We start from the raw sequence: 21,511 nt of genomic DNA, 5'->3' as shown, positions 1-21,511 counted from the left end.
GTGGGGCTGGGACATAGACCTCTGAGAAGCATCCCTATGGGACTTAGGTGCACACTGCTGCTGAGGGGCTGTGGGGCCAGGACCCAGACCTCTGAGGAGGACGTGCATTGAGGCTGGTTATGTAAGTCTCGGAAAAATTTCAGACTGGATTCAGCTTCTTCTGTGGGAAGAACCTGCTCTGACTTGTTGAAGAGTGTAGCTGGGGTGATGTCCACAGGAGCAGACCCTGCAGTTGCCCTCCAGCATCCCTATGGGCAGGGAGTTTCTGCCAGCGCAGAAATATAGTTTAAAGAGTCTTAGTGCCAGCACCATAAAGCAGTTTATAGATGGGGAAAGGAAAATAGAACTGAAAGACAAAACTTAAAAACCGGCATAGGAAACACATTATAGCTAAATTCCAATTCTCATGGGGCAATATGTGAAATTAAAAAGTTCATGGATGGCTTCTGTTTCCAGAAAGCATCAGAGAACTAACAAGGCAGAAATAATTATGGGGCCAGTATCCAAGAGCAAAGAAATGAGAGCGGTTAGTCTGGCATTTGGGATGCTTTTTCCTGAGGGATATCTGCCAATTCCAGAGGAGTGTCAGAGCAATTAGGGTTCTGGGCAGCACTTTTAACACACTCATAGACATAGGAAGACAAAGTGTGAAGTCTGGGGATCTCCCAGGAGAGACCCTAATGTTTTGCTTTTGGAACACAAATTGTTTGGGACTCCATTCAAATCATGTCAGTCTTTGCCAGCAGCAAATATAAATTCTCTTGGGAGAGAGACGACCTCATGATGGGCCTCAAATTATTTCATATGCAATGATCAGCACTCAATCAGAAATAAGTAGGAACCCAAGAAGATAGGACAAATGATTGCAAATCAAGAGAAGTAACAAATAGATCTATAGAGGATTCAGATAATGGAGTTTTCCCAAAGACTTTGAAAGGACTATGTTTAATATGACTAAGAAGATAAAAGATACGACTGAGAATTTTATTAAACTTTAGAAAAAGAGGGTGGCTGGTTAGCTCAGTTGGTTAGAGCATGGTGCTAATAACACCAAGGTTACCGGTTTGATCCCCACATGGGCCACTGTGAGCTGTGCCCTCCTTAAAAATAAAAAAATAAAAATAAAAACAAATAACAAATAAAAAAGGAACCAAATGGAAATTCTAGAACTGAAGACTATAATCAAAATTCAATGGATAGTGTTTGTTAGGTTATACACAGCTAAAGGAGGAAACAAATGAAGTCGGAGTTAGGTCAGAAGAATATATCCAAATTAAAGCACAGAGAGAAAAGGATAGAAAGTACAAAATATAGATAAATATAGAGGCTACAGTAAGGTCTAACATACATATAATTGGAGTCCTAGACATGGAGAGGATGAGATGGACGCAATGTCCGGAGAGATAATGGCTTAGAGCAGGGGTGTCCACTCTTTTTTCAATGTTTTTCACCAAGGGCCATATGCGGTAAAATACACAAACAGCCGGGCCACTCACTCGAGGTGAAGTACGTAATGCCTCACCTGGTTTATTTAAGTAAAGTAAATATATTTTTGGAATTTGCTGCGGGCCAATAAAAAATGGATCATGGGCTACAGTTGGCCCGCGGGCTGCAGTTTGGACACCCCTGGCTTAGAGTGTTTTGAAAATTGATGAAATAGATCAAGCCTCAGGTTCAAGAAGTATTACTTCAATCAGAATTCATAAAAAACAAACCACATTTGGGCATATCATAGTAAGACTGATGAAAACTAAAAAAAAAAAAATCTTAAAAGCAGTCAGCGGGAAAAGACAGATTACTTTCTAAGGTGTAATGACGAGTGGCGAGAAGGAGGAGGAGGAGCACACACTAGAGAGGGGCTAACTGATTATTTATTTAGCAATAGCTAATCCATTTATTTAGCAATCTTCACTCAATCCAGTTAGCAGTATACCATGGTAAAAGTCAAAGGCAATTAATAGAATATGTTGATGTCGGAAAGTAAAGGTGGTGAAGACCAAACTATATACATTGATACCGATGTCACGTCAAAGGAGTACACATACATATAAGTTTAAGAGATCCCAACATATGTCTACTGTTGATCAAAAATCACTTGGCTAAATACACAAATAACATCAGTAGGAGTATCCAAAAACAGTAATAAGTTCTATAGGATAGTAACTATTACAGTAGATGTCAAAAGTTCACCAAACTGGGGGAGTAAAGCACTGGAAAAGTCATAAATGAAAACCTTGCCAAATCTGTAGCTGACAGAAACTCAGGCGTCTCCCACACCGCTGTTTGTTAGTTCCCAAGAACGCTGCTGCTGTTGCCTTTGTTGTTAAAAAGTCAAGGCATCTTCTGATGCTGTAAGCTGCAAGCTGCAAATAAGTTTTCAAGGTGTCAACAATCTCAAGAATGTTGTTATTGTTGTCATTATTGTTGTTAGAAGTCAAGACGTCTTCTGATGTTGTAAGCTGCAAGCTGCATACAAGTTTTCAAGATGCTGGCAAATTCTTAAGAAGGCTAACCGTGAGGAACAACACTGGAGAGGCCAGGAGCCAGCCAGCCCTCACCAGGTTCACGGCTGAAAGTCAGGACATCCCCTGGCGTTGTAAGCTGCATGTTGCTAGAAGTCTTCAAAATGTTAGAATGATGAAAAATCACCAATGGCAAATGACCAAATGATGAAATAATTATTACACTGTCAACTGAAGTCTGTCTTATACATTTTCTCAGATGTGCCTTAGAGCCAGGCTGTTTGTTCCTGCCTCCCCCTCTGGGAATAGCCAGTTCCGGGAGGGTCCAGCAGTCAATGATAAAAAAAGAAAATATATTACTTATCCGGCTGAAGAGCTAGTTCATCCAGACAAGCAATATCTACTGTTCTTGCTTGGGACCATCAGCCCAAGGTCTTCCAAAGCCTGGCAATGTGCCTGTCACGTTGTCCTGATATAACTTAGCTACTTCTTCACTTCATCTGCTGATGTGGGTGAAACCAACAGAACAGAGGGACTTCTGTCAACCCCTGATCAAGAATTTCTTTAACCCTAAGCTAACCATCACCTCACAACATGGACAGAACAACAAACATCATCTCATATCTACCTTGCTCGGGAGAATGAGACCAAAGGGGGAATTTACTCAACCCCTGATCACAGCACAGAAATCACCTCACATATAGAAACAGGTAAAAGCTAATAGACAAAATCTCACATCAACCAATGAAGGCAAATTTCCCTCGACATCTACCTTACATAAGGAGAAATAATTAGGCTGAGAACTGATTTCTCAAACGACAAGAAACCAGAACAAAGAAGAATCATAGATTCTAGATTTTACACACACACACACACACACACACACACACACACACACACACCCCCCTTTTAGGAATGAAAGGGGATTGATGCCATTTGCAGACAAATGAGATCTGAGGAAATTCATTACCGGTAGACTTGAACCAAAGGAAACTAATGGATTTTCTTCAGCAAAAATAAAATGATCTCAAATGGAGGATGAGAGATGTAGGAAGAATAAAATTCAACAAGGAGAGCATATTGGTAAATCTAAATGAAATTTGACTATATAACACAAAATAATAATAATGCTTTCTGGGATTAAAAACATACCAGCATTAAAATATATGAAAACTATAGTATGTGAATCAGTAGTGGAATAAATGGATTTAAGGTATTCTAAAATAAAAATCCAAGTATCATTTAAGAAAAGGTACAAAAAGCTTAGATTTGTAGTATGTTGAATTATTGATTCTACACTGTAGTCCTCTGTAGTAGTTCTATTCATCCATCTCCTGTTTTCCTCTTACAAAAATGAAACTCTATACTCATTAAACAATAACTCCCCTATTCCTTCCTCTCTCCAGTACCTGGCAACCTCTAATCAACTTTCTGTCTTTATGATTTTGACTACTCTTAGGCACCTAATCTGAGTGGAATCATAGTCTGTCTTTTTATGACTGCATTATTTCACTTAGGACAATGTCCTTTGTATCTTGTGAATTATTTTGACTTAAAGTTTGTTTTATCTGATGTTAACCATCCCTGCTTCCTTTTGGTTAATCTGCATGGAATATCTTTCTCCATCCTTTCACTTTCAACCTATTTGTGTTTTTGGATCTAATGTGAGTTTCTTGCAGATAGCATATAGTTTGATCATGTTTTTATATCCATTCTTCCAGTCTCTTCTTCTTTTTTTAATTTTTTTATTGGGGAACAGTGTGTACTTTCAGGACTTTTTCCAAGTCAAGTCAAGTTGTTGTCCTTTCAATCGTGGTTGTGGAGGGTGCAGTTCAGCTCCAGGTCCAGTTGCCGTTGTTAGTTGCAGGGGGCACAGCCCACCATCCCCTGCAGGAGTCGAACCAGTAACCTTGTGGTTGAGAGGACGCGCTCCAACCAACTCAGCCATCTGGGAGCTCAGCGGCAGCTCAGCTCAAGGTGCTGAGTTCAATCTTAGTTGCAGGGGGCGGAGCCTACAGTTGAGGAGTCGAACTGGCAAACTTGTGGTTGAGAGCCCACTGGCCCATGTGGGAATCAAACCGGCAGCCTTTGGCATTAGGAGCACGGAGCTCCAACCACCTGAGCCACTGGGCCGGCCCCAGTTTCTGTCTTTTGACTGGAGAGTTTAATCTATTTACATTTAATGTATTACTGAGAAGGAAGGATGTCTGTCATTTTACTATTTGTTTACTATATACAGTGGTACCTCGTTTTCCGAACGTCTCCATTGACGAACATTTTGGTTTATGAATGCCCTAAACCCAGAAGTAAAAGCTTCAGTTTTTGAACACGACTCAGAAGTCAAACATGTCACGCGGCTTCTGCTGAGTGCAAGATCCTGAGGCCTAGCTGGTGGCTGTTTTCGAACATTTCAGAACTTGTGCATTACATTCGAAAACCGAGGTACCACTGTACCTTTAGATTTTTTTGTCTCGTTTCCTGTATCACTATCTTCTCCTGTGTTTAGTTGTGTTTTTTACAAATTGAAGGTTTGTGGCAACCCAGCATTGAGCAAGTCAATAGGTGCTATTTTTCCAACAGCATTTGCTTACTTTGTGTCACTGTGTCACATTATGGTAATTCTCACAATATTTCAAATAATAATGATGAAAAAAAAGATTATGACTCACTGAAGGCTCAAATGATGGTTAGCATTTTTTAGCAATAAAGTATTTTAAAAGATATTTACACCTTTTTAGACAATGCTATTGCACACTTAATAGACTATAGTATAGTGTAAACATAACTTTTACATGCGCTGGAAAACCAAAAATTTTGTGTGACTCGCCTTATTGTGATGTTTGCTTTCTTGCAGTGATCTGGAGCTGAACATGCAATATCTCTGAGGTAAGCCTGTAACAGTTTAATTTGAATTTATACCAGCTTAACATCAAAAACATACAAAAGCTCTGCTCCTCTACATCCCCATCCCCACCACTTTCAGTTGTTGATGTCACAAAATTACATCTTTATACTTTGTGTGCCCAAAAACATAATTAGTAATTCTTTTTTTCATTTTTAAAAATTTATTTTTCAGTTATAATTGACATACAATACTGTGTTAGTTTCAGGTGTACAACATAATTATTAGACATTTATATACCTTAGTAAGTGATCACCCTGACAAGTCCAGTATCCATCTGACACCATACGTAGTTATTACAATATTATTGACTATATCCCTGTGCTGTAATTTACAGTCCTATGGCTATTTTTATAACTGGCAGTTGTACTTCTTAATCTCTTCACCTTTTTCTCCCACCCTCCCAACCCCGCTTCCATCTGGAGACCATCAACTTGTTCTCTGTATATATGAGTTTGCTTCTGTTTTGTTCGTTCATTTATTTTGTTTTTTAGGTTCCACATATAAGTAAAATCATATGGTATTTGTCCATCTCTGTCTGACTTACTTAACTTAACACAATAACCTCTAGGTCTATCCATGTTGTTGTAAATGGTAAGATTTCATTCTTTTTTATGGCTGAGTAATATTCCACTGTATAAATGTACCATGTCTTCTTTATCCAGTCATCTGTTGATGGACATTTAGGTTGCTTCCATATGCTCACTGTTGTAAATAATGCTGCAATGAACACACCTACTGGAATTGCTGGGTCATATGGTAGTTCTATTTTAAATTTTTTGAGGAATCTGCATACTGTTTTCCATAGTGGCTGCACCAATTTACAATCCCATCAACAGTGCACAAGGATTCCCTTTTCTCCACATTCTAGCCAACGTTTGTTGTTTGTTGATTTATTGATGATAACCATTCTGACAGGAGTGAGGTGATTTCATTGTGGTTTTAACTTGCATTTCCCTGATGATTAGTGATGTTGAGCATCTTTTCATATGTCTGTTGCTATCTGTGTGTCCTCTTTGGAGAAATGTCTATTCAGGTCCTTTGCCCATTTTTAAATAGAATTGTTTGGATGGTTTTCTTTTCTTTTTTTTTGGTGTTAAGTCATATGACTTCCTTGTATTTTTACATCCTTTATTGGATGTATCAGTGGCGAATATCTTCTCCCATTCAATAGGTTGTCTTTTCATTTTGTTGATGGTTTCTTTCACTGTGCAAAAACTTTTTAGTTTGATATAGTCGCATTTGTTTATTTTTTTTCCTTTTGATTCCCTTGCCTGAGGAGACATAGCCAAAAAGACATTGCTAAAAGCTATGCCAAAGAGTTTACTGCCTATGTTTTCTTCTAAGGGTTTTATGGTTCCACGTCTTGCATTTAAGTCTTTAGTCCATTTTAAGTTTACTTTTGTATATGGTATAAGAAAGTGGTTTAGTTTCATTTTTAGCATGTATCTGTCCAATTTCCCCAACAGCATTTATTGAAGAGACTGTCTTTATCCCATTGTACATTCTTGCCTCTTTTATCATAGGTTAATTGATCATATAGGCGTGGGTTTACTTCTGGGCTCTCTGTTCTGTTCTATGGAGCTATGTGTCTGTTTTTGTGCCAGAACCATGCTATTCTGCTTCCTACAGGCTTCATATCTGGTAGTGTGATACCTCCAACTTTGTTTTTCTTTCTCAAGATTACTTTGCCTATTTGAAGTCTTTTGTAGTTTCAGATAAATTTCAGGACTGTTTGTTCTAGCTCTGTGAAAAATGCCACTGGCATTTTGATAAGGATTGCATTGTCTCCGTAGATTGCTTTGGGTAGTGTGGACATTTTAACTATATTAATTCTTCCTATCTATGAGCATGGTGTATTTCCATTTATTTGTATCTTCTGTAATTTATCTCTTCAATGTCATATAATTTTCTGAGTACAAGTTTTTTTACTTCCTTTGTTAAATATATTCCTAAGTATATTTTTTAAAGTATAATTTCCATTTTATTTTCCCCCCAGAGAATACTTCTTCAGTCCTTAATGACTTGACTCCTTATTAGTGGAGGTTGTGGGGCAGCACCGCAGGTCTAAATTGGGGTGGGGGTTCGGTCCTTCTGGTCTTCACAGGAACGATTCCTGACTATCTTGCTGCGAATGGCACGACTCACACAGTAATGTAGTTGCACATACAGCTTGGGAAGCACATCGGCGTGGAAGACACTCGCTTCGGAAATGTCCCTAATGGCTGCAGCCTCTACTGTGTTTCAAATAACGAACTTTTCTTTTTTTAAAAAAAGATTTTATTGGGGAAGAGGAACAGTGTGTATTTCCAGGACTTTTTATTGGAGAACAATATAGTGTGTTTTTCCCAGGACTCATCAGCTCCATCCAAGTCAAGTTGTTGTCCTTTCAATCTTAGTTGAGGAGGGGGCAGCTCGCTGGCCCATGTGGGAATCGAACCAGCAGCCCTGTTGCCCAGAGCTCACGCTCTAACCAACTGAGCCACCCGTCCGCCCTCAAATGACGAGCTTCTTAATGGCCTTGTCCTTGGGCATGCATCGTACACAGTTGGTGCAACAAATGGGCTGCACATGGCCTCTGTCCTTTTTGGCATGACCATTGTTCTTTCTTTTCTTGGTCATCTTAGGAGTGACGACCCAAGAGCCTAAGTTTTTTTGTTTGTTTTTATGCAATTGTAAATGGGATTGTTGCCTTAATTTCTCTTTCTGATATTGGTGTATAAAAATGCAACTGATTTCTGAATATTAATTTTGTATCCTGCCACCTTAGTCAATTTATTTGTTTAATAGTTTTTTGGTGGAATATGAAGGGTTCTCGCTATATAGTGTCATGTCATCTGCAAATAATGACAGTTTTATTTCTTTTCCAATTTGGATGTCTTTTATTTATTTTTCATGTATGATTGCTGTGGCTAGGACTTCCAATACCATGTTGAATAAAAGTGATGACAATGGACATTGTTGTCTTGTTCCTGATCTTAAAAAACTTTCAGTTTTTCACTGTTTAGTATGATGTTAGCTGTGGGCTTGTTATCTATGGCCTTTATTATGTCTATCCCCATTTTGCTGAGAGTTTTTATCATAAATGTTGGATTTTGTGAAATGCTTTTATTGCATCTATTGATATGCTCATGTGATTTTTATCCTTTTATTTTATTTTATGTGGTGTACCATGTAAATTGATTTGTGGATACTGAACCAGCCTTGCATGCCAGGACTAAATCCCACTTAATCACTTGATCATGGTGTATGATCTTTTTAATGTATTGGTCATCTGAATTCAACTTGCTGATATTTTGTTGAAGATTTTTGTATTTTTGTTCATTGGGGATATTGGCGTATAATTTTCTTGTTTCTTAGTGTCTTTGTCTGGTTTTGTTATCAGGGTAATGCTGGCCTCATAAAATGAATTTGGGAGCCTTTCGTCCACCTCAATTTTTCTTTTTGGAATAGTTTGAGAAGGATAGGTATTAATTCTTCTTTGAATGCTTGCTAAATTCACCTGTTAAGTCATTTGTTCCAGGGCTTTTGTTCGTTGGGAGTTTTTTTAATTAATAATTTAATTTCTTTAGTAGTTAATGGTGTGTTCAGATTTTCTGTTTGTTCCTGATTCAGCCTTGGAAGATTGTATGTTTCTAGGAAAATATTCATTTCTTCAAAATTGTCCAATTTGTTGGTCTATAATTGTTTGCAGTATTTTCTAATCCTTTGTAATTCTGTGGTATCAGTTGTCACTTCCCCCTTTCATTTCTGATATTATTTATTTGGGCCCTCTTTTTTTTTTTCTTGATGAGTCTAGCTAAAGGTTTATCAATTTAGTCTATGTTCTCAAAGAACCAGCTCTTGGTTTCATTAATCTTTTAAAACTGTTTTTTAAGACTCTTGTTTCATTTATTTCTCCTCTGATCTTTAGTATTTCCTTCCTTCTCCAGTCTATACTGACACCAGCGAGTGGAGGACTGACTTCCTCAGTATCCAGCAGGGATAAAAGTCCTGGCTCCCTACGGAGCCTTGTATGACACTAGCGCTAACTGCCCACCTCCCACCCCAGTAGAAGGGGGTTGGGGTGCCTCATTACAGCCTGGCGAGGCTGGAAGTACAGACTCTACAGTATGTCTTTGCTGGTGTGGGTGGGTGATTTATTCAAATAGAGTACATCTGGTTTCTACTCTGTGCCTGGCTTGACTGCCCCAACCCTGTGATACAGATGAGAAGAAGTGAGCTGGCTTCTTCAAATGAGGCCAGACAGTCTCATTGTCTGATAATAATGAGGGGAAATGTCAGAATGGAGAAACAGGACAGGACTTGCAACGCAGAGAGAATCTTCTGTTAGTCCCTATTCATGAGGAAGGGATGTGCTGCAAGCCTCCAGAGGTCAGTGGCTGCGAACGTGAACTTTGGAATCAGACAGCCCTAGGTGCAAGTTCTAGCTCTTCCACTAATTGGCTGTGTGCCCCTGGAGAAGTTATTTAACTCCTTTGAACCACATGTATAAAAATGAGAATTGTTCATTTAACATGTTTTGATTCCCTACTCTGTGCAAATAATTGTTTGCTATTATTTTTATTACTACTTAGAAACTCCTTAGTCACCTCTCACTCGCTCTTCCCAATATGTCTGCCAGGAACATCGTGGTAGGTTGCAAAACTGGCTACAAATTATTTTCCTCCATCTAGCCGTGCCCTGTGGTGTCGTCCTCCCACACTGACTGCAGCCTGGATATGTGATTTGCTCTGGCTACTGGGATGTTAGTAAACATGAAACATAGAAAAGTATGCTTATGAGTGTGAAAAGTTCGTGTGCGTGGAGCTTGCTCTCTCTTGCTGCACTCAGATCCCAGCTGCCATGTGAACAAGCCCAGGCTAGCCTACTGGAAAATGAGAGTCCCATGGCCCAGTCACACCCCATTACTGCAGCCAGCAACTGCCAACGCCTAGATACATGAAGGAGGCCATCCTAGCCCATGAGCCGACCTTCCGACTGACCCACAGTCAAGCCCAGCACCCCGAAGGGTGAACCAAATAGATGTTGCTCTAAGGCACTACACTTTGGGATGGTTTGCTACAAGCAACAAATAACTGGTACAAACACCTTATCCTCCCATTTTACAGACGAGGAGAGTGAGGCTTGCGGGAGGCCACAGAGCCAACACTCAGTCTCTCTCCACTACACCACGCAGCGAGGCCCCTTCTGATGTGCACAGCAGCCCCCTGGCACAGGGACAATTATTGATAAGATACTGGCAGGGGAATCCAAGTTCCGTTTCTGCAACTATTATCTACTCACTTATTGTGGGGGCGGAGCCCCAGAAAGAAGTTTCCAGGCTCTCGGCCTCACATAGAAAGGTGTTGGCTCAGGTAGTAAATGGCCAACTGTGATTGCATGGCCATCAGCTGTGGCTAGTTGGCCGTCAGCTGTAACCAGTGAGCCATTGGCCACTAATATAACTGCTGTGGCTACGCTAGGAGGGAGGAAGGGAGAAGAATGGAGGCTAGCAAGAAGATGGCGGCTGGGCTGGCAAACGTGGATGGCGGTTTGCGGACAGTGTGTATCCAGCCTCCAGTGAGAGTATAGTGCCGCCAGAGAGAATAAAGTGGTATGACTCCCCTACCTATGGCGCAGGGTCCCCCGCATGACACATGGCGTAGTCGGCAGGATATGGTGCCAGCCAAAGCTCTCCAAAGGACGGTGGAGCAGTTTGTGTGTATGAACACTCAGTCTGAGGAAGACCAGGAGGAGCAGCTGCCGGAGAGCTGGACCCTCGTGGAGGGGTGGGAGGACATGGATGGTTCTCCCACCAGCACAGGAAAAGCCATGCAGCTGCTGCAGAGATGGAGCCCCGCGGAGAGGTGGAAAGATGTGGACGGTTCCCCAACCAGCACAGGCCGGAGAAAGCGAAGGTCATTGCAGCCCTGTGGGCCGGGGAAGTTCCTGCTCAGGCAGCCCGGATGCAGGACTTATAGTCCCAGGAGGTAACGCTTGCTGAGTCCTCCGTGGGAGATGAGGGTGAGGTCAAGGTCATCCCTCACCCCCAGGACAGCCCTGGCGAATGACTATGGACTATGGGGAATTGCCTTCCATCCCTAATTTAATGGACCGCTTGACTGTTTGTTTGGGAACTGTTGTTAGTGGAACTGGGGGATATTTGCTTTTGTCTCTTGACTGGCCGCCATTGAGAATATGTAAGCACCTTGATTGTGAGTCGCTGTTGTTCCAGCAGGGTACCCTGAGAGGCACAGAGAGAGTGGCAGTGCCCTGAGAGCCCTGGCTGAGTCCAGGAAGTCTGGCTGAGCCCTGAAGATACCCTGGCTGTGCCCAGGAAGTCGGGCTGTTCCCAGAGTGAGTGGCAGTGCCCTGAGAGCCCTGGCTGAGTCCAGGAAGTCTGGCTGAGCCCTGAAGATACCCTGGCTGTGCCCAGGAAGTCGGGCTGTTCCCAGAGAGAGTGGCAGTGCCCTGAGAGCCCTGGCTGTGTCCAGGAAGTGTGGCTGTGCCCACAGAGAGTGGCAGTGCCCTGAAAGCCCTGGCTGTGTCCAGGAAGTGTGGCTGTTCCCAGAGAAAGTGGCAGTGCCCTGAGAAATCCTAGCTGTGCCCGGGGAAACTAGTGGTACCCTAAGAAGTCCAGGAAGTCTGGCTGTGCCCAGGAGTACTGGTGGTGCCCTGAGAAACCCTGGCTGTGTCCGGGAAGACAGGTGGTACCCTAAGAAGTCCAGGAAGTCTGGCAGTGCCCAGGAGTACTGGTGGTGCCCTGAGAAACCCTGGCTGTGTCCGGGAAGACAGGTGGTACCCTAAGAAGTCCAGGAAGTCTGGCAGTGCCCAGGAGTACTGGTGGTGCCCTGAGAAACCCTGGCTGTGTCCGGGAAGACAGGTGGTACCCTAAGAAGTCCAGGAAGTCTGGCCGTGCCCAGAAGCACTGGTGGTGCCCTGAGAAACCCTGGCTGTGCCCAGAGAGCCTGGCTGTGTCCAGGATATTGCATTCACCCCCAGGCTCCTCGCACAGGTCCCCTCGCGGAAGACGCTTGTCGCGTAGATTGTGAGGCGAGAGCCTGTAGGGGTGGAGTGTGGGGGCGGAGCCCCAGAGAGAAGTTTCCAGGCTCTCGGCCTCACATAGACAGGTGCTGGCTCAGGTAGTAAATGGCCAACTGTGATTGCATGGCCATCAGCTGTGGCTAGTTGGCCGTCAGCTGTAACCAGTGAGCCATTGGCCACTAATATAACTGCTGTGGCTACGCTAGGAGGGAGGAAGGGAGAAGAATGGAGGCTAGCAAGAAGATGGCGGCTGGGCTGGCAAACGTGGATGGCGGTTTGCGGACAGTGTGTATCCAGCCTCCAGTGAGAGTATAGTGCCGCCAGAGAGAATAAAGTGGTATGACTCCCCTACCTATGGCTCCGTGGGTGTTCCTTTTTGGCCTCACCATATCCTGCGTTCTTGTGTGGGGAGCGGGAGTGGAGACCCCGCAGGCCGTCCCACACGACAAATGGCGCAGCGAGCAGGGTCCCCAGCATGACACTTATGATCCTCAGTTTTCCCATCAATAAAATGGGGTTACTGTGAGAAGTAGACATTGTAAGGCAGGAGCACACAGTAGGAGCTCTGTAACTCCATTTCCTTGGCACCGGAGAGAGATGTATGGACTAGGAACTGTAATTATAATCCCAAGGGCGGAGCACTTCTCCCACGGAAAGAGGAAGTCTTGTTTGTGAGTTTTAGAGGTGGAAGATCAAAGCCTAATTACTCACGGCAGAGTCAAGGAAATGGAGGATCCCAGAGGGCAAGGAGCTCACGGGAAATTAGAAGGCAAGTGGGCAGCAGCAGTACTCAGAATGCAGGTGCCCCAAAAAATAAATGTCCCCGGATCTGTGGTTCCAGTTCAGGGGTGGTTCTGTGTACTTCTAGTCGGACCTTGGGATTGGCCAGTCTTCACCGGAGTAACGGGAGGCTGAAACGCCTGTGCGTGTCCCCTGGAGGGCGCACTGGAGACGGCGCACCTGGAGAACCGCAGGCGAGCGCAGAGCACGCAGGACCGTGGTGCGGGAAGCCGGGAGCCGGGGAGGGTGCTGCAGGAGGCCCAGGGAGGTGGGAGGCGAGCACACTTCACGACCAACCGCACCGGCTGCCAAGGTGCCAGGTTCCTGACTGGATGGCTGGAGCATTCCAGGTGTGTCCCAGGGAGAAAGGTGAGCCCCTATGCGCTGCCTGGCTGCACAGAGCCAGTGCCCCGGGGGCGGGGTCGCGGGAAGGGGGGCAGCACCCACTAACCCGCCCTCTGGGACTCAATGTCACCCTCATGCCCATCTGCTGCCCGTGAAGGTGTTCAGGGGAGGCTTCTGCCCACCAGAAATGGGGGTGGGGAGGTGGGGTGAGATTGGGTTTGCCTCCTTCTGGGACTTTGAGAGCTTGTCAAGATCCCCAAACCCGGAAGATGCTGGCATTGCCGCTCCTCGCCGTTTCCGCATGAGGGAAGACAGACGGAGCTCCCCAAACCACAGTGCTCACTGTGTGTCCCTGGCTTGTCCACCGTCTCCGTTCATTCAACAAACAGAACTGGGGCTAGGTCCAGAGCCTTCTTCCCACCACGGTGTGCTTTGAGCACGTGACTTCACCTCTGAGCGTCAGTTTCCTCATGTGTAAAATGGGATAACAATCATACCACTTTCATAGTTTTTTTTCGGGGGGGGGGGATTTAATGAGAAAGCAAAGCAAGAAAGGCCCACAGCAAAGGTGGCTGTAACTGCTGGTGCTCTCCACCACCCCACCCACCGCAGTTTCTCAGTCTGAGGGAGAACCCTGCCTGTTCTACCTAGAAGCTCAGCCCTGGTGGTTATTTTGGGGTTGAGTAGGGAGAACCACTAAGGCCACAGCTGGAACCAGCACAGTATAGGCTCTGCGACCTTGGACAAGTCACTGGCCCCTCTGGGCCTCAATTTCCCCATCTGTGCAAGATAGGAGCTGTGCTGTAAAAACTGAGTAACCGCAGTGCCGGGTCCATTTATGGGGCACTGGCTGTATGGTCCACGCTTAACCTGCTTACCAACAACTCTTGGAGGCTTCCAGTGTCATCTACAGCCCCACTGTACAGGAAGCGAGGCACAGAGAAGTGGGCTGACGTGTCCACAGTCACGCAGCCAGTAGTGGTTCTTAACTTGAACCCCACTCTCCTGTCTGAGTAGCTTGGTCCCTTTGGAATGCAGGGCTAACTTTGGAGGGGTTCCCACTCCCCCCACCTCCTTTCCAGCCTCCACTGGGAGGTGCTCCCTGCAAGGAGCAGCTGCCACCCCACTCCACCAGGCCCAGCACAAACAGGCAGTGACAGGGCTGCTGCTCTGTCTCCACCTAGTCGGGCAATGAGATGGAGAAACACATGGGCGTGGGCCTGGGGTTGGAGGGAGGTTGTTGTGGGAGCTTCTGCTGTCTCTCTGGGCCTGGAGCTTAATAGCCCCAGAAATGAGATTCAGTTTCTTGGGCAATCTGAGCACCTAACGTATGCCTGGCTCTGAGTGAGGCCCTAGGGGTGGGGAGGAAGAAGTGGGAGACATCCCTCCCTCAAAGAGCTCACCCTAAATCACAGAAGCGTGTTTATGGGAGACTTACTATGTGGATCACGTCCCTTAATTCTCAAAACCGAGCTAATGGTGCTATTATCCCCAAGTGACATATTTGGAAAATGAAGTCCAGAGAGGGAAAGTGATTTGTCCAGGGTCACACAGCTAGTCGGTGTTGGAGCTGAGAATTAGAATTCCTTGAATCAGAAAATTTAATGTTAGGTGTTGACCTTCTGAAGACAAAATAATGCTTTTTATCTCCAAGCATATTTAGTTTGCTATTTATTTTGTAGCTTCAATTACCTATTTCACTAGTGTTTGCCTAGTATATCTTCCCAACATTTTAATGAGAAACAGTTATGTGTCCTTATATTTAGGTATGTCTTTTATAGATTATCCAATCTGGATAAAGCTTTTGAAGTCTCATGTTAAGTTCATTTAAATTTAGTATGAGAACTGATATAACTATTTTTTTTACTATATATTTTTTGCTATTTGTCCGGATAGTTTTATGCTTCCATTCTCCTTTTCTTCTTGTAGATGGACTCATTGTAATTACTAGTTTTGTAATTCTTACCATTGTACTATTATGGAATTCAAACACTCTATCATTTTTTAAATTACTCTTAAAATTTGACTATGCAATATTAACTTAAAAGGCAGAGTAGTCAACATGTTTACCTTCGTCTGAAACAAGAACATTTCAAATCTGATCACCATCCTGCTCACCCTACATGTGACTTTTGCCAAGTACTTTTCTTCTAACTTTTAAAAAAAATTTTATTTGGTGTCTATTTCATATCTGCCTAGTCGTATATTTACCAATAATTGCTGAGTATTCTGACATCTCCAACTTTCATCCTGAGATCATTCTCTTCCATTTGTCTCTGAAAAATCATCTTTATTTTCACTGTTATTTGAATAAAAGTTTGACTAAATACATAATTCTACGCTACAGGTTTTTCTTATATTTCCCTTTGTTTTTCTTGAGTTGTAACTCAGTAGATCTGTACGTAGATTTTTTATTTATTCATACTCCATGGTTTTCATCTTGTCTCCTAAAGCTGAGAAATCATATATTTGATCAAATATAAGAAGTGCTTGATGTTATGATTTAATACATTTTCTCTCCGCCAATCTCCATCTTCTCCTTGAAATGGAATTAGGTTATCAAACGTTCTAATGCTGTGTTTCCTGTTATTTAACTGCTTTATTTGAATACTCCATTTTTTTGTATATCTGAGCTGGGAAAATATGTCTGATCTAAATTCCATTTCTATGTTTCTGTTTTCACCTATCTCCAATCTGGTATAATTCATTGAGTTTTTAATTTTAATTTCCATATTTTTCATTTCTATTAGTTCTAACAGATTCCTTTTATAATCTGTCAGTTAAAAAATCTGGACATTTTTGTTCATCTGTAATTCTTTGACTATATTTTTAACTTTATGTTTAGTGTTTTCAATGTTTAGAAGATATTTATGAGCTGACAATGATAAAATTTCAAGTTCTTGGATATCTATTGTGACAGAAGAATATTGGTGACTTTCTAATTATTGGAACACCCATGTGTTCTTGTCCCCTCCAGTTATCTGAATCTTATATTTAGTGATTCCAAACCTTGTTTTCTTCCTCCTATTACTGTTGCATTATAAAATAGGATTAATTACAAATGTACGTTTTGTAAAAGCATGTATCCACTCATATTTGGACTTGTTTCTACGGAAGGAAAAAGCAAACTAATCATTTGCTCTTGACATCATTAGTAACTAAATTAACCATAGGTCTTAATGAACTTAGTCAGGGATCAGCACTCATTCTAGAGGAACACGTGTCTGCCCTGAAAGAAAATTAGGATCCTCTTATTAAGGAAGAAGGGGAAATGGAGGAAGGAGTAAGCAACTGGTATAAACTCCACTACTATACTGTAGAGTCCTCGTTTTCTGTATGTGTGGGGATTCCTGAAAAGGCAGCATGCACGCATCCAATATGCTCAATAAATATAGATGAAATTATGGAGAATTAAAGTCTAATAAGTGGATAAAAGAGTTGACAAAGAAACAAAATCCAATGTAGATTTTTGTTGATGCCACAAGAGTTATGCTTTCATGTGCTTACGAGATTCTTCTGTCTGTATCTAAGTATTCAGAGTGAGTGCTAGACAATGCTGCCTTGGATAGTCCTGGCTATGAGGTTCAGTGGGTATGAATATTAGGAGGCTCCTGCAGCAACCTAGGGCTTTTTGGTGCGATGAAATAGTTACTCTAAAAGTCCTAATGTAGTTGCTGTGCTTGGGTAAAAGATGTGAGTTTGTGTTTGTGATAGATTACTCAACTATGCGTCACTGCTGAGATTTTTATAATTTGTTTGGAACATACTGTTTGCTTTTTTATTTTTTACTTTTAATTGAAGTATTATGTATGTACTGAAAAATCTTTCATACCATGATTGTACACCTCAGTGAATGTTCACAAACTGCAATTTTCCCCTAGATTAAAAATGACAAAAAACAAAATACATTACTGGAATCCAGCATCCCGAAAAGTCCCCTCAGACCTCTGCCAGCCACTTGCAGATAAGGGAAATCATGATTCCTTTTGTGTCTGGCTTCATGTACTCTATAGTTTGTGAGAGTCACCCATATTGTTGTATATTTTTAAGGATCATTCTTTCCTACGAAGGTATAGCATGCAGTTGTTGAAACAGGCTAGAATTTGTTTATACATCCCACTGTTATGAGGGTTTGGGTAGTTGACAGCCCTGGGCAGGTAAGAATAATGCTGCTGTGTACACTCTTGTAAGTGTCTTCTGGGGAGCATATGCGTGCATTTCTGTTGGGTATTTCTCTACCAGAGGAATCACTAGGCTTAGGGGAGGCTGATATTCACCTTCCTGGATACTGACCAAGAGTTTTCCAAATGGAATGCACATCTGATGCTCACACCTGCTGTGGAAGATAGTTTGATTGTTCCCCAGCCTCACCCACAATTGTTATTTTCTGACTTTTTCATTTTAGCCATTCTGGGGAGAGGGAGGGTGTAAAAAGCACATGGGAAGTTCAGGGGCTTCTCATCAGCTCACAGATTCTTAGAGTGTGCTGTGACACTGCTATGACAATAGAAGGGCAACCTGGTTAACCTCTGTCATTACTGGGGTTTTCCTTAGCATCTGACCCAGAACAAATCAGGATTGAGATATTTTAGTGGTATATGACAAAATTATCACCACAAGCCCTAGAAATGCTCACATACTGGGAGATACACAACTCAGGGACAGTAGCAAATAAAAACTCAAAGTTCCAGTTGGTTATTAGCCTGGTGTCTAACCCCCTCTTTGTAACTCTCTTGCAGAGCCGGGTTACAGGAACGCATGAGCAATGCCAATGGACTAACAGTTCATCAGTGACCTCCTAGCGCCCCCGGAGGACCAGCTGGTAGGGCAGACGAGGCAGCCCCATCTAATGCCATATGAAAATTGTCTTCATCTGAGATAGAAATGTTGCTTTCTTGGTTTTTTTCTTAATCAGTCTAGTTCAGATGTGAAAACCTGATGATGTGCATTATAGAGGTTAGTTACAGTTTCCTTGGAGGGGCTGGAAGGGTGATCTCTTGCCAACTGATGCTTGGTTCAAGAGGCACTCAGATATGGTAGCACCGGGTATAAACTGTGGGGAGGGGACTTCTTCAGCAGTGATTTTTCCTCTTTGATTAAGAATTTTGTAGTTGCCAACCAACATAGACTTGACAGACATCCTCCAGGAAAAGTTCATGCCTTCTGGCGTGTGTAGTTATCCTCTGCTCTTGCCTGTCGTCTCCCTTGTCTTGACCAGTGTTTTCCATATGGTTTTCTAAAGTGAACCGGAGAACAAAAGACCTGTGCAGACATGACCTGGTCCTCATAGTGCTTTCTTTTCTGTAACTGCAGGTGGCTTCCAGAGAAAGAAAAATATTGTGCATATTCCAGGTCGGTCAGTTGATGAGGAAAAAATCCAGATGATAAGAACGGTGAGTCTTCCTCGCTGGCTTTTGTCTAGAGAAGCACCCTGATTCCAGCTTTTGATGGGAGTGCAGATTAACGGTGCAGTGAAAGAAAATGATTTTCTAGGTAAAGAACTATGGCCATGTTTCTCCCAGCAGTTGTATTCCTTTTAGATGGTGCAGGTTGTTGTCATGTGGGGTGGGGTGTGCTGTGTGTGAATTAGTGTGGTGTGATTGTATGCTTGCGTGTGTGTCTTTCCCCTAGAGTTCTATCCACCTTACACAGCAAACTGCAACTGTCAACTTGCTCAATAAAAAAAATCCTATCACCGTTGCTTTATAGGTATGGGTGTGTCCTCTTTCCACCCATCGGGTGTCCTGCACTGACATTCTGGCAATAACCACCCAGAGTTACTGTCACACCGCATTGGATAGAGACAAAATCCTTTACAAAACTGCCCTTTCTCCAGATACCAGCCACACGTTGGGGATCCCCAAACCACCCATATTTTTGAAAGACTGGCTATACATTCAGAGTATCCAACAATAATTCTCTATAAAGAACTCACAGAACTCAGGGAAGCTCTATCCTTGTTATTACAGGTTTATGATAAAGGACACACACAGAGCGAGGTCTGGGAGGGCCCTGGAAGCAGAGCTTCTGCCCCTCTTCCGGGGGAGTCAGGGCCTCTCACCCACCCAGCACATCTGTGTGCTCACCAAACGCAAAACTTCATCGAGTCTCAGGGTCTGTAATTTTTATGGGGGCTTCAGTCTATAGGTGCAATTGATGAGCTCATTGGCCACAGGACTGAAGTCAGTCTCTGTCTGCCCGCCCCCTCCTGGTCTTTGACCACAGTGACCTGATAGCCAAATAATCATACCTGTCTGAGCGTCTATATTGGCTGTCGCATTTTATAACAGGTACCATAATGCTACCGACGTGAACATACCTAATATTTGGAAGCAAGTGTGGGATACAGATGGGAGGTTTTTAGCTTGAATGTATTTCCCAGTACGTTTAACTATCAATATCGGTATTCTAATTTTACCAACAATGCCAGTATTAGACCATATTGCAATGTGATAGATGTAACCTGAAAAATAAGTCAGAAGGTACTGGCACATTCCCAGATGTCCTTTCAGTCATGAATAATTAGTCCAGTCCATCATCATATCATATGACGTGTCTCCTAGGACAGTGCCACACAGGCTTACAAACTTCCCTGTGAGGTTGTCAGGTTCCAAAGGAAGGAATGGGCCCCGCTATGTATGGCTTCTCTCTCCCAGGCATCCGGCATAGTCGAGCTGAGAGCCTTTTTTGAATACTGGATTTCTCTCATTGCATAACCCATGGATTCGTTCCTTTACCCTCAGCTGTTATTTCTCCTTCTCCCCATTTGTACAGGACTAAAGGGTGATTTCTGCCACTAGGAAATATAGGCGCATTCATTGCCAGCCCCATTTTTTTGCCAGATGAAGTGAAAGCACAACCCACTCAATCACGGCCTTAGGAATTCTGGCATAAAAGTGTAAAAGTATAGTTCCAGTTCCTTGCCTAGGAATCAGGCCTGCTCTGACCATGGTGGCTGCAGCCCAGTCCTGGGACTATTGCCTCAGGTAGGAAAAAGAAAGTTGTAGTGATGAGGGAAGAACGGAAAATACATTGTCATATCATCATCTTCCCCTAATGAGAAGAATGGCAGAGTCACACCAGCCCCCTGTCCCACCCTGTCACCCCCAGATCCACCAGAAAAGCAGAGGGGTCTATCTGGTGGGGACACACCTTCATCGCCCCTCCTGCTTATGAGCAAACACTCATGAAGGCATGAAAGCAACCCCGGCAGGCCTGTGTCTCCCACTGTTTTAGACCAGTGCTTTAACTGCGCCTTCCAGTTGTCAAACCATTCCTTTGAGTATGAGAGTGTGTTGCTTGGTCTAAGAAAATGTAACTCAGCAGTCTAAATTGGGGCAGGATCTTCTTTTCTGGTTCTCTTGTTGTGCTCTGAGCATTTGCACATACCGTCTAATACATACAGTCCAGAGTCAGTGTCTATTCCTGCCAGGACCCATGCATAGCCCTCTGGGGCTCCAACATTGGTCCAGTATCATTCACTTGCCAGCCTTCCCCCTGGGGAATCTGCCTCATAGCTACATGCAGGCTCTGTCTCCCTTGTGGTAGGACAGGACGGTTCTTACTGGCATTTTGTGCCTTGGAGGGTGCAAGAGGAATACGTGTAGATTTAGCCCATCTCTGTCTCACTGCAGCCCACCGACCAAGGTGGCCACCTCAGGCAAGTACACTGGTGCATGCACTCATGCATTGCAGTCACTGTGGCAGTCTGCAAGGGGGTTCTTCTGAGGGACATTGACACGTCCTGCTTTAATGCATGCTTCAGATTTTCACAGTGATTTCCATAGGGCCATGCCCCATTTGGGCATCCTTCTAATAGGCCAGCTCCCATGGCCTTTCTGCCTGACCACATGGCCAGGCTCCTGGTCACCCCCCCATGAGCCAGTACAAACCCAAACATTGGGTCAAACCCCGTGCACTTTAGCACATAGCACTGATTTATTTTTACCTGCTTTGATCAGAGTAGCAGACTTCAAAGCAGGAAACTATTTGTTCA

General features: G+C 43.4%; 1 long non-coding RNA gene across 1 annotated transcript; it reads left to right on the top strand.

The window, feature by feature from the left end:
- Positions 1-13,287: 13,287 nt before the first annotated feature.
- Positions 13,288-19,099, top strand: LOC141569193 (uncharacterized). Its single transcript, XR_012492643.1, has 3 exons — positions 13,288-13,539; positions 18,255-18,337; positions 18,829-19,099. It is a non-coding gene; the product is annotated as an uncharacterized LOC141569193 (long non-coding RNA).
- Positions 19,100-21,511: the final 2,412 nt, after the last annotated feature.

This window comes from Rhinolophus sinicus, linkage group LG16 (assembly GCF_036562045.2).
Source record: "Rhinolophus sinicus isolate RSC01 linkage group LG16, ASM3656204v1, whole genome shotgun sequence".
Lineage (NCBI taxonomy): Eukaryota > Metazoa > Chordata > Mammalia > Chiroptera > Rhinolophidae > Rhinolophus > Rhinolophus sinicus.
Note: the sequence above shows the minus strand (reverse complement) of the source record. Positions and strands in the feature narration are given on the sequence as shown.